At 37.8% G+C, this 9,228-nt stretch overlaps 1 non-coding gene across 1 annotated transcript; it reads left to right on the plus strand.

Moving 5' to 3' along the window:
* The first annotated feature begins 2,330 nt into the window (after positions 1-2,330).
* Trnaw-cca lies at positions 2,331-2,402 on the plus strand. Its single transcript has one exon. It is a non-coding gene; the product is annotated as a tRNA-Trp (tRNA).
* Positions 2,403-9,228: the final 6,826 nt, after the last annotated feature.

Genomic DNA, 9,228 nt, shown 5'->3' on the forward strand with positions numbered 1-9,228 from the left:
AGACTGCATTCGGTTTACCGAATCCGCTTGGTGCTCAGTTCGACGGAAGAACAGCTGCCACAACTATTATGGCCCCGAGCTGATCTTGATCTAATTTGGGTGTATTAGTTGCCCAAAAACTGTGGCAAACAATGAACAAAACGAAGGCGAACATTTGTAGACCTTTTTCGAGGCAAAATGTTGCGCTGTCAAGGATGCCTTTGCCGGTTATCCTGGCCGCTGCGATAAGGCGCTGCTAATGGCTTCATTAGCCTGTCTGCTCTGTTCGTTTGGCTCGCAATCACATGTTTGCCACATGCCGCGAGCGACTTCGATGCGATCTCTGAGTCTTCAAACTCTTGAGCTCAAGTGGCGTTGCCTTTGAAGTGCCCAGAGATGTGCGCCACGTTTATCGATAACTGTCGATTGGCATGCGTTTCGCTGCATACGTCAGATGTCTGACTAATGTTGAGGCATAAAAACGAATTGGAGATTTTTCTCATTTCCATTTTCATTTGCTCGTCTAATGCATTCGTAAAGGACACGCGCATAAAACAAGCTAAAAAAAACTTTGAAAATGGTCGTTAAAAGAAAGCTCGAATGAGACGAAGGTAGACGACTTAGATACACTGACATTTGTCAGATCTATAAAACAGTTTTCATACCAACTGAATTAAAGAATATTATATAGAGTTATTCGAAAGTTAAATCAGGAACCTACAGAATTTTATAATATCTTAGCCGAATTACATTGAGTGACTTATCTCAAATATTTTAAGTAATATTTGACGCTTGTTCCTTCGTGGCAATGTCAGAAGACCCTTCCCATTTAAGGGCATTAAAAGGCAAACAAAACATGTCCCAGGGCTGTTAAAACGCCAAAAGTGGAAAGCAGCCCGATACAAATCAGCCCCTGGACAAAAAGAACCATAATAAGACGGATACCATATTCCGCATATAATAAAGTTGGAACAAACATTTCATTTTATAATTTTATTATCCATTTTCTTTAGCTTTACGTTTTCATTTTCATTTTCATTTTGATTGCCCTGTCGTCTGTTGCTTCTGAGTCATATTAATCAGAGGATGCAGAGAAATGTACGAGAAGTTCACACCTTTTGGCCAAAAAAAAGCCCAACACATACAGGGCAGAGGGAAAGCAAGAGTAGAGGAGAGAGAGAGAGTGGGAGAGCGAGAGCATTAGATGAGTGAGGGCCTTGCAGGCAACGAGGGATTGGTCGACTTTATGACCGCTCCTTGACTTTTATGGGCACTTTTCTTATGAAAAGAAATTAAAAATGAAAATATATATATAAATATATATGTGTTTAGATATTCCACAATATCCATATACGTACACTTATTAGATTTAGATATGAGCCAACAAAATCATTTAACAAAAATGCACAAATTGTGGCCGTTGTTGTGGCAAGTGTCATTAAAAGATATGAGAGCTCCCTTCGCTGCCTGCCCAGAGTCGTGTTTGTATGCTAAGAAGTGCCCGGAGGCTCGTAAAGACTGAGGAGCACACATAAAATATGTAATCGTTAGAAGCACTTGCTTGCATAGAGAATGCATTTCGAACACTTTCCAACACAAACCATCTCAATCTGAAACTCCCTCTCTCTCCGCCTCGTACAACATCTTATGATATATTCCTTGATTGTTTGATTACGGCCTTTGCAATGGTCATTAAAGTCGCTCATGAACTTGAAGCGTTGCAGGAATCATAAAGATATCGGAGTTGTGCAGCAATTTCAATGGAAACTTAAGTACGCACTTCAATGTTATTATTGGCCATGAATTCCGGCATTAAACAAATGTAATAAAAGTTAAAGATATTGTTTTAGAAGTTTATATATGTATAACTCGATGAACTCAATGAATAGAATTAAATCGGAACTAAGACTTTTTAATTTGATGTCTTCATTAGTAGTTTTCAAATACACACAACACTAAAGTTTTTTATTATAATCGTTTAAAAATAATTCACAAATTCACTTTACAATAAGATTCTCTAGTACCGTCCAAGAGTTACAATGAAATGAAGTATTTATTACTCAATTTCCTGAATTTTAAATTAATAAACAAATACTTTGATATGCCCATAATATATATTATTAATACAATTTTAATATATCAACACTCAAATCTCATTATTGATAATAGACAACAACAAAGTTGCAGTTATCAATTGCTTTAATAATCACTTTTAATTTATTTTCTTTTCGTGATGTCGTTTATTTAGAATACTTTGTTGTTGTTTATTAAGTGCTACGCCACTACAAATATGCTGCAGAATCTGACGACTTTTGCTTCAACTTGACAATTTAGGCGAGCAGATTTCAACTGACTCCGTGGCGCAACGGTAGCGCGTCTGACTCCAGATCAGAAGGTTGCGTGTTCAAATCACGTCGGGGTCAATATGAGTAAATATTTTTTTATTTATTTTTTTTTTTTTCAATTTATTTTTTAGTACAGCAAATGCAAACATAAATAATGTTAATACCTAAATATATATTAATATAAAATAAATGTATTAAAATAATTTTTTATTTTTTTTTTTTTTTATTTTTTTTTTTTTTTTTTGTTTTAAAAACTATTTGATTTCAATTGATTATTTACAAATCTCCAATGGGTTAAATTTCAGGTTTTATTATTAATTTTATTGTCAAAAGTCCTCTGGTCCCCTGCCTGCAGTTGCATTTGAAGGCTTTACAAGTTCACACCAAATGCTCACACATCTTTTGAGTCCCATGCCAGCATCTAGAAAGGGTTTAGAGCGGGTGTTAAAAATCAAAAACCTTTAGCGCCGTCTTCGTTTGCTTAACGCGTTGCAGCATATTGTCTTTTGTTTTATTTTTCACATATTTTATGGCTTTTAATTGCATTTCGATGGCCAATAAAATGTTTTCAACAGAATTAACGACAGGAAGCGCGAACAAGCCGCATGTTTAACATAAGGTAATTAGCGTCTACGAAGACGTCAAAGGCGGGCACTTTGATGCTGCTAGCCACCGACAGGGGGCGCCACATGGTGTCAATAGCCTGTGGGTGGGTGTCTAGAGAGGAACGAACTCAACTTTTTTTTTTTTTTTGGTATTTATTTTATTTTGTAGAGAAGCTCATATTTGAATTTACATTGCAAATTGCATTTCGATTAATTTGTAATTTTATGGGCTATGCTTTACATTATACGCTTGTTGAGTTTCCTAATTATACTCTGTAATCCTATGTCGACTATAGCAAGGTGGCATTGAATTGTCAATAATGATGCGTTGACAAGAGATTTCTATATATGTATATTAAATCATAAAAAGAAATAAAATATATTTATTAAAAACATAAAAAAGTTTTCGCCGAATAAGTTATATATTATGTATATTATTTTTAGATATACCCAAAGGTGCTTAACACACTCTGCTCATCAATAATATTTGATTTATTTCAAGTTATAAATTTCAAGTCTTTAATATATCCCGTCATAAATATGTTTTGAAAAGTTTCGTATTTATGCGGAGTATCTAATAGTCAATTATTTACATCCCTCGCATGCTAACTTATGCATTACACGTTTTGTAATTTTCCCAGATTTTGCATAATTATCTACGCCAGAATAATATATACGCCGTATATGTATAAATTTCTGGGCTGCGGTGAACTGCACTTAATTGAATATTTATCAAATGGATTTCGAGCTTATGCAAATAATATGCATAAAAGGACGTGAAATGGTTGGCATAAATAAATGTATGTGGATGTTCGGCAGGGGCTTTATGCGCACATAGCTAATTCTAGCTATAATTCTAAAATAAATACTATTCGATATTTGATGACTATTTGATATTCGCCTTGGGGCAGAGTCGCTGATGCGGGTGCCGCTTGACATTAATTGATTGCAGCGATATAAATGATATTCACATGTGTCGCGGGCACATTCACATTTGACATAATCCACTTATCGAAGCCATCCACTTACTGCCTTCATTATCGCTAAACTGTTAGATAATCGCCGCAATTAGTCCCGCAATGATAATTGTCAGAGTAAGAGAGAGGGAGAGAGAGAGAGAGTTGGCTACAGCCATAAGTATTTCACTCGTAAGTGGACGATTTGTCTGCAGAACTTGAAGAATGCGCCGCCAGGTGCAACGGAATGTGGCTACGAATGCTGCCCAGTTCATTAAGTTATTTGCCTTGAAGTGGCTGTTGGCAGCACTGGTCGAACATAATGCATGACAGTTCTCACTCTCCCTCTCTCGCTCGCTCTCTTTCTTTAGATGGCATTGTCAACAACAGACTGACAACATTATGCAAGTATTTTGAAAGTGTGTTTTGTTAAGTGACTGAATCGTTCGGCCACTTGAAAGCAATTAAAAATCCTTTAAAATATTTTCTTATCGTGTTAAATGCTTACCCGTTGATAGAGGCAGACAGTGGTGTGGGCAAAAGGAACTCCTATCATAAGTACTTTGCTGATTAGATTAAGGGCTATCTTTATTCGTTTTGTATGAAAGGATTCTAGGAATCACAGAAATATAGCTGTAATCCTAGACGTATACTTTTAAAAGGATTTACCGAAAATGTGATTAGAAATTCCAAATCTGAAATATTAAATCTTGCACTTTGTTGCTTTGAATCTAGTAGAGGCATCTCTCCATGCGCCTAACTGAAGATTCCAGTTCTTCAAATGTTAAAAAATGTTGATATAATATTGACAAGTAAATATTTTTAAACAGATTTTATAGGTTATATAAAAAATTGCTTAGTATTATTTTATTGTACACAATACTTTAACTCTAACTCGTATAGATCTAAATATATACAGACCATATAGACATTTTTTTTTACCTGTATAATATTCAGATTAAAAGTTTTCACTATATCTTAACATTTTAAAGTGGCCTACAAAAGAAGTCTACAGATCAATTCTCTAATATCTTATAACCAAACAGCTCTTATAAATTTAGTAGGTTCTCAAATGAAGTTTCGTTATAGAACTTATTCTTCCCTCAGTTTCACAACTAAAAAGCTTTTATAAACTTATTTTCAACACATTCAAGTAACTTCAGGTTGGCTAGACAAGGCATCTCTTTATAGCCCCTTGGTTAAACTACGCCTCTCATGTTTTGCAGTAGGCGCCTTCAGCAAGTTGTTGGCCAAGTGCGTTACACGCAGCCATTTAAGTGTGCAATTGTTCAAGCCTCTTGCATGGCTCGAGTTGTGGACGGCTGTGCCCCTGGCTGTCCCCTGCGACTGCCGCTCTCCGCTCTGGCAGACGAGTGCCTCTACAGCTCCTGTGCCCGGGCAGTTTGCGCAGGCGCAGCGACGCAGGCCAATGAAACGTTTGTCGTCTGTCGCGCTTATCGCCACGCACTTATCTCAAAGACCTGGCAGCAGCCGGAGCAACTGTAGGAATTGCTCTGCGCAGTCAGCAGGCGGCGAGAGGGGCGAGAGCTGCCTGAACGCTTGAGCGATTGCGCGCTTGCACACAAGTGTCGCCAGAGCTCCGCTCTGCCTCTGGCTCTCTCTCCCTCTCCCTCTCCCTTTCCCTATCGCACTCTATGTCTTATTGTGCCTGCATCGCCTGCCTTGGGACAATCATCTATGTGTGTGCATGGGCTGCGCGATGCGATCTTCCTTGTGCCTGCTGCTCCTTGAGCATGTTTGTATCTTAATTTTTCAAGCGCGCATACGTGGAATTCACATTGGGAATGCTCAGCTCGACGGCCCGGCGCGTCTGAGTTACGAGTTGATGGTGCTGAAAGTGACACAAGTCATAAATTCCTTTTTGTACGCCAACTGGCTGCGGAGAAAGAGATGGCAAAACAGATCCCCTCGTCTCTCTCTCTAAACGTTGACAATTTAAACTGAATGAAATTGACTCAGTCTTGGGTCAGGGTTTGGCTCTGGGCTCAGTTTCAGTTTGAGTTTCTGTTTGTGCTCTTATCTGACCGATCAGCATTATGTTTGCTACGTTTTCGATTGGTCACATCGATCGGTAGCCCTGTCACTTGGGCACATCCTTTGTTTATTTAATTTCGACAGTTGTCTAGCTGATATATGTATGAGCTGGCGCCACACCAACAGGAAGTACAGGGATATAAAGCTGTCAATGATAGAAGATTTTCATAATTCCAACAAAATTGTTATGTGCCTTAACTAGAACTTGGTTTATGGAGCAAAGGTCTGCGGATGCTTACTGAATAACTAAATAACCAAGCCCAAAACCAACTCTGATTACTTTTTCGTCATTCCACAAATTTTGTATTGCATTTGATAATTTGATAAAATTCTTTTTTATTTGGCTTTGCGCTTAGTTTGTTTTTCAACTCCCTGAACCTATTAATACATACATATACATATTTATTATATTTTTTTTTTTTTTTCCGCCGTCATCTTTGCAGTTTCCCCTGGGTGCGGGCACCATAAACAGAACTGACATTTCTCTAGATATGGGCAGCAACAACAAAAAAGAATGAAGAATACATATATAATTCAAATACAAATATAAATATATATATATTTATTTATGTATGCATGCAAAAGGAAATTGTTTTTGCGGCATAAATTTATGCATATTTATAAGCGAATTCATTTCGTGTCCATTTCAAATGCAAACAAATAACAAGCAACTGAAGTTGAGCGCGCAGACCTGGCTCAAAGCTATCAGCTAATTCCCCAAATCCCCGAATTAATAAAGCAGAGTACTACAGAGAATCATTTCCAGCAACGCAAACAAACAACACGCGATTGGGCAATGAGTAAAAACCTGACAGTTGTAGGCGGTGGGCGCCTAACGCATGAGGTGGTGCTTGGCTTGAAGGGGAGCTATGACAACGATTATTAGCCGGGGATACAATCATCTACATACATCATCAGCAGTTGCCTCTCTATATGGGGTACACGAAATTAGCGCGTGTAAACAAACATGTCAACACGACTGAGAAAATGAGATCGTTCGAGGGATTGTAATTGGCCATTGGCATGGGGAGCTGGATGGAGTACATAAATTATAGCTGACATGTTGACCACCCTTCAAGGAGTGGGAGCACCTGCCATATAGTTGGCCCGGGCCGGGAGACAGGCATTCCCAGAAACCTTAAAGTCGTAGTTCCAGTTGCAGTCCAAGTCACCGTCGCCGTTGCCGCTGTCTTGGCCAAGTTTTATAGCAAGTGTCAACAGTGAATTTTTCAGATCAGCTTTCGATCTACCTCTGCTGTCATGACAACTGGCTAAACAAAGACATTATTGATGCCCAGATGTGCGCTGATAAAGCCGAGAGAAGTCTTTAAAGACGGCCCAGTTCAGTTGTTCAGCTTCAGTTCCAGTTCATATGATCAGATAAGTACGATTGCCGGCACAAAAACAAAAACAAAAACTGAAATACACAAAAAACAAACAGAGCCACGATGAGGCTGAGCACGAGGAAGACAGAGATGAAGCGGGAGCGGGAGAGTGAGAGAAAGACACGCGATGCCAGAGTTGCCACCGATGGCTCCACATGAAACGTAACTCACTTTCAATAATTTATAGAAGGTAGTCAGGTGAAGTCTTGTCTCAACTCCTGGCAATTACCTTGAAATGCAGTCAAGAGAGTTGTTGACATGTCGTTACAGTTGTCTTGCCTGTGTGTATCTATACATACGTAAATAACACATATATACGTGGATAGGCCTAAGCCCATTTGGATATGTGGACTGTCGCTTCGGGGGGCCCTCAGCTCTGCAGCTCTGCAGCTCTTTCGGGGGTAATTGGATACTGTAAACAAGTTGTAGTCAGCAGTGAAAACCCGGATCGTAGATCCAGCCAGACAGCAAGATAAATGCGATGCTCAGGCGTAGATATGAGTAATGTTCGGGATCGATAGCAATAGATCAATATTCAGCACACAGCGAGCTAGGCAAGCGCAGGTAAGAGCAGCTGGGGTAGCGAGCTAGTCGGGTCTTGGCGTTTAGCTGATATGAAACGGATTTAAGTGGGATGGATAACTTGAGAAGTTTAGGGAGTAAAAGGGCAGTGTTTGATGTAGCTAATCAGCATAAGCTGAAAATAAATACAAATTAGAGTAAAGAGAAGGTGAAGCTTATGGGCAAGCTGATTTACTTAAAGTATATATAAATATGAGAAAGAAGACTTTCTTAATGTTTAAAAGGAATTTTTAGGGTAGATTACTGTGAATACTAGAGGCTTAAGATAATACTTGATACAGCTGGGAATGTAAACCAAATGTAAAAGTTGGGTAATAAGGCAGTGAGTTGAGAAACTTGTGCAAGTGACATGGGAACTGTATTTGGAAGGTGTTTATATGTAACTGAAAAAGAGTCTTTCATTCATTTGAAGATTGTATTTGGACTTAAGTTCTACAACATACAGCTTATACAAATTAAAGATTGACAAACAGATTTACAGGCTTACAACTGTATTTATATTGAGGAGTACAATGTTGGGAATTTTAGCTGCAGATAATGGAATGAAAGAAGTGAATTTCTCACAAGCCACAAAAACATCTACTGTAATAATAAAATGATATATATTCGAATTATTTGTATGGAATAAAAATTAGTCGACTTTTGAAGAGGTTAACAGCTCAATGTGAATTGATTGAATAAAATAATAAATATTATTATAATAATATTATTATTATTTTTTTTTTTATTAAATTATTAATATTTAATTAATAATATTAATTAGTGTTGAATGCATTCCATTTAAATTAAATAATACCATCATTAAAAGAAAATGAATTTAGTTTTAATTCACACTAAAACAGGGACTCAAAGTAAATCAGAATCATAGAAGACAGACAGAAATAATCGTTTAAATACAGCCACAAGCATAACTGCAAAATGCCTATAATCAATGCCAATTTTCGTCGGCAACATTATCATATTATTGCATTTTTGATTAGTTTTATTGAATTGGACTTTATCTTTGCAAACGAATTGATCCTTTCATTTAAGCGAAATGCAATTAAACTCAATTTTAGCTGTGGCTGGATCAAATGCCCACTCAGGCAAACAATATGAAGCCAGCTCAAATGATTCAATGGAATTAACTGTAATTTTTGCATAATTGAATAATTTAATTCGATTCGGGCTTCTAATTGGATTGCAGCTGAAAACTTTTCACTGATTTGTGGCAATTGGCTTAATACCTTGCGGTTGGCCGCTTTAATTATGGGAGATGCGATTGCAGCTGGTCTAATGGGCATGTAATTGGCTAAGCGGGCACTAAAGATGCCGCATGCCA

Source organism: Drosophila mojavensis, unplaced genomic scaffold (genome assembly GCF_018153725.1).
Source record: "Drosophila mojavensis isolate 15081-1352.22 unplaced genomic scaffold, ASM1815372v1 contig_277, whole genome shotgun sequence".
Lineage (NCBI taxonomy): Eukaryota > Metazoa > Arthropoda > Insecta > Diptera > Drosophilidae > Drosophila > Drosophila mojavensis.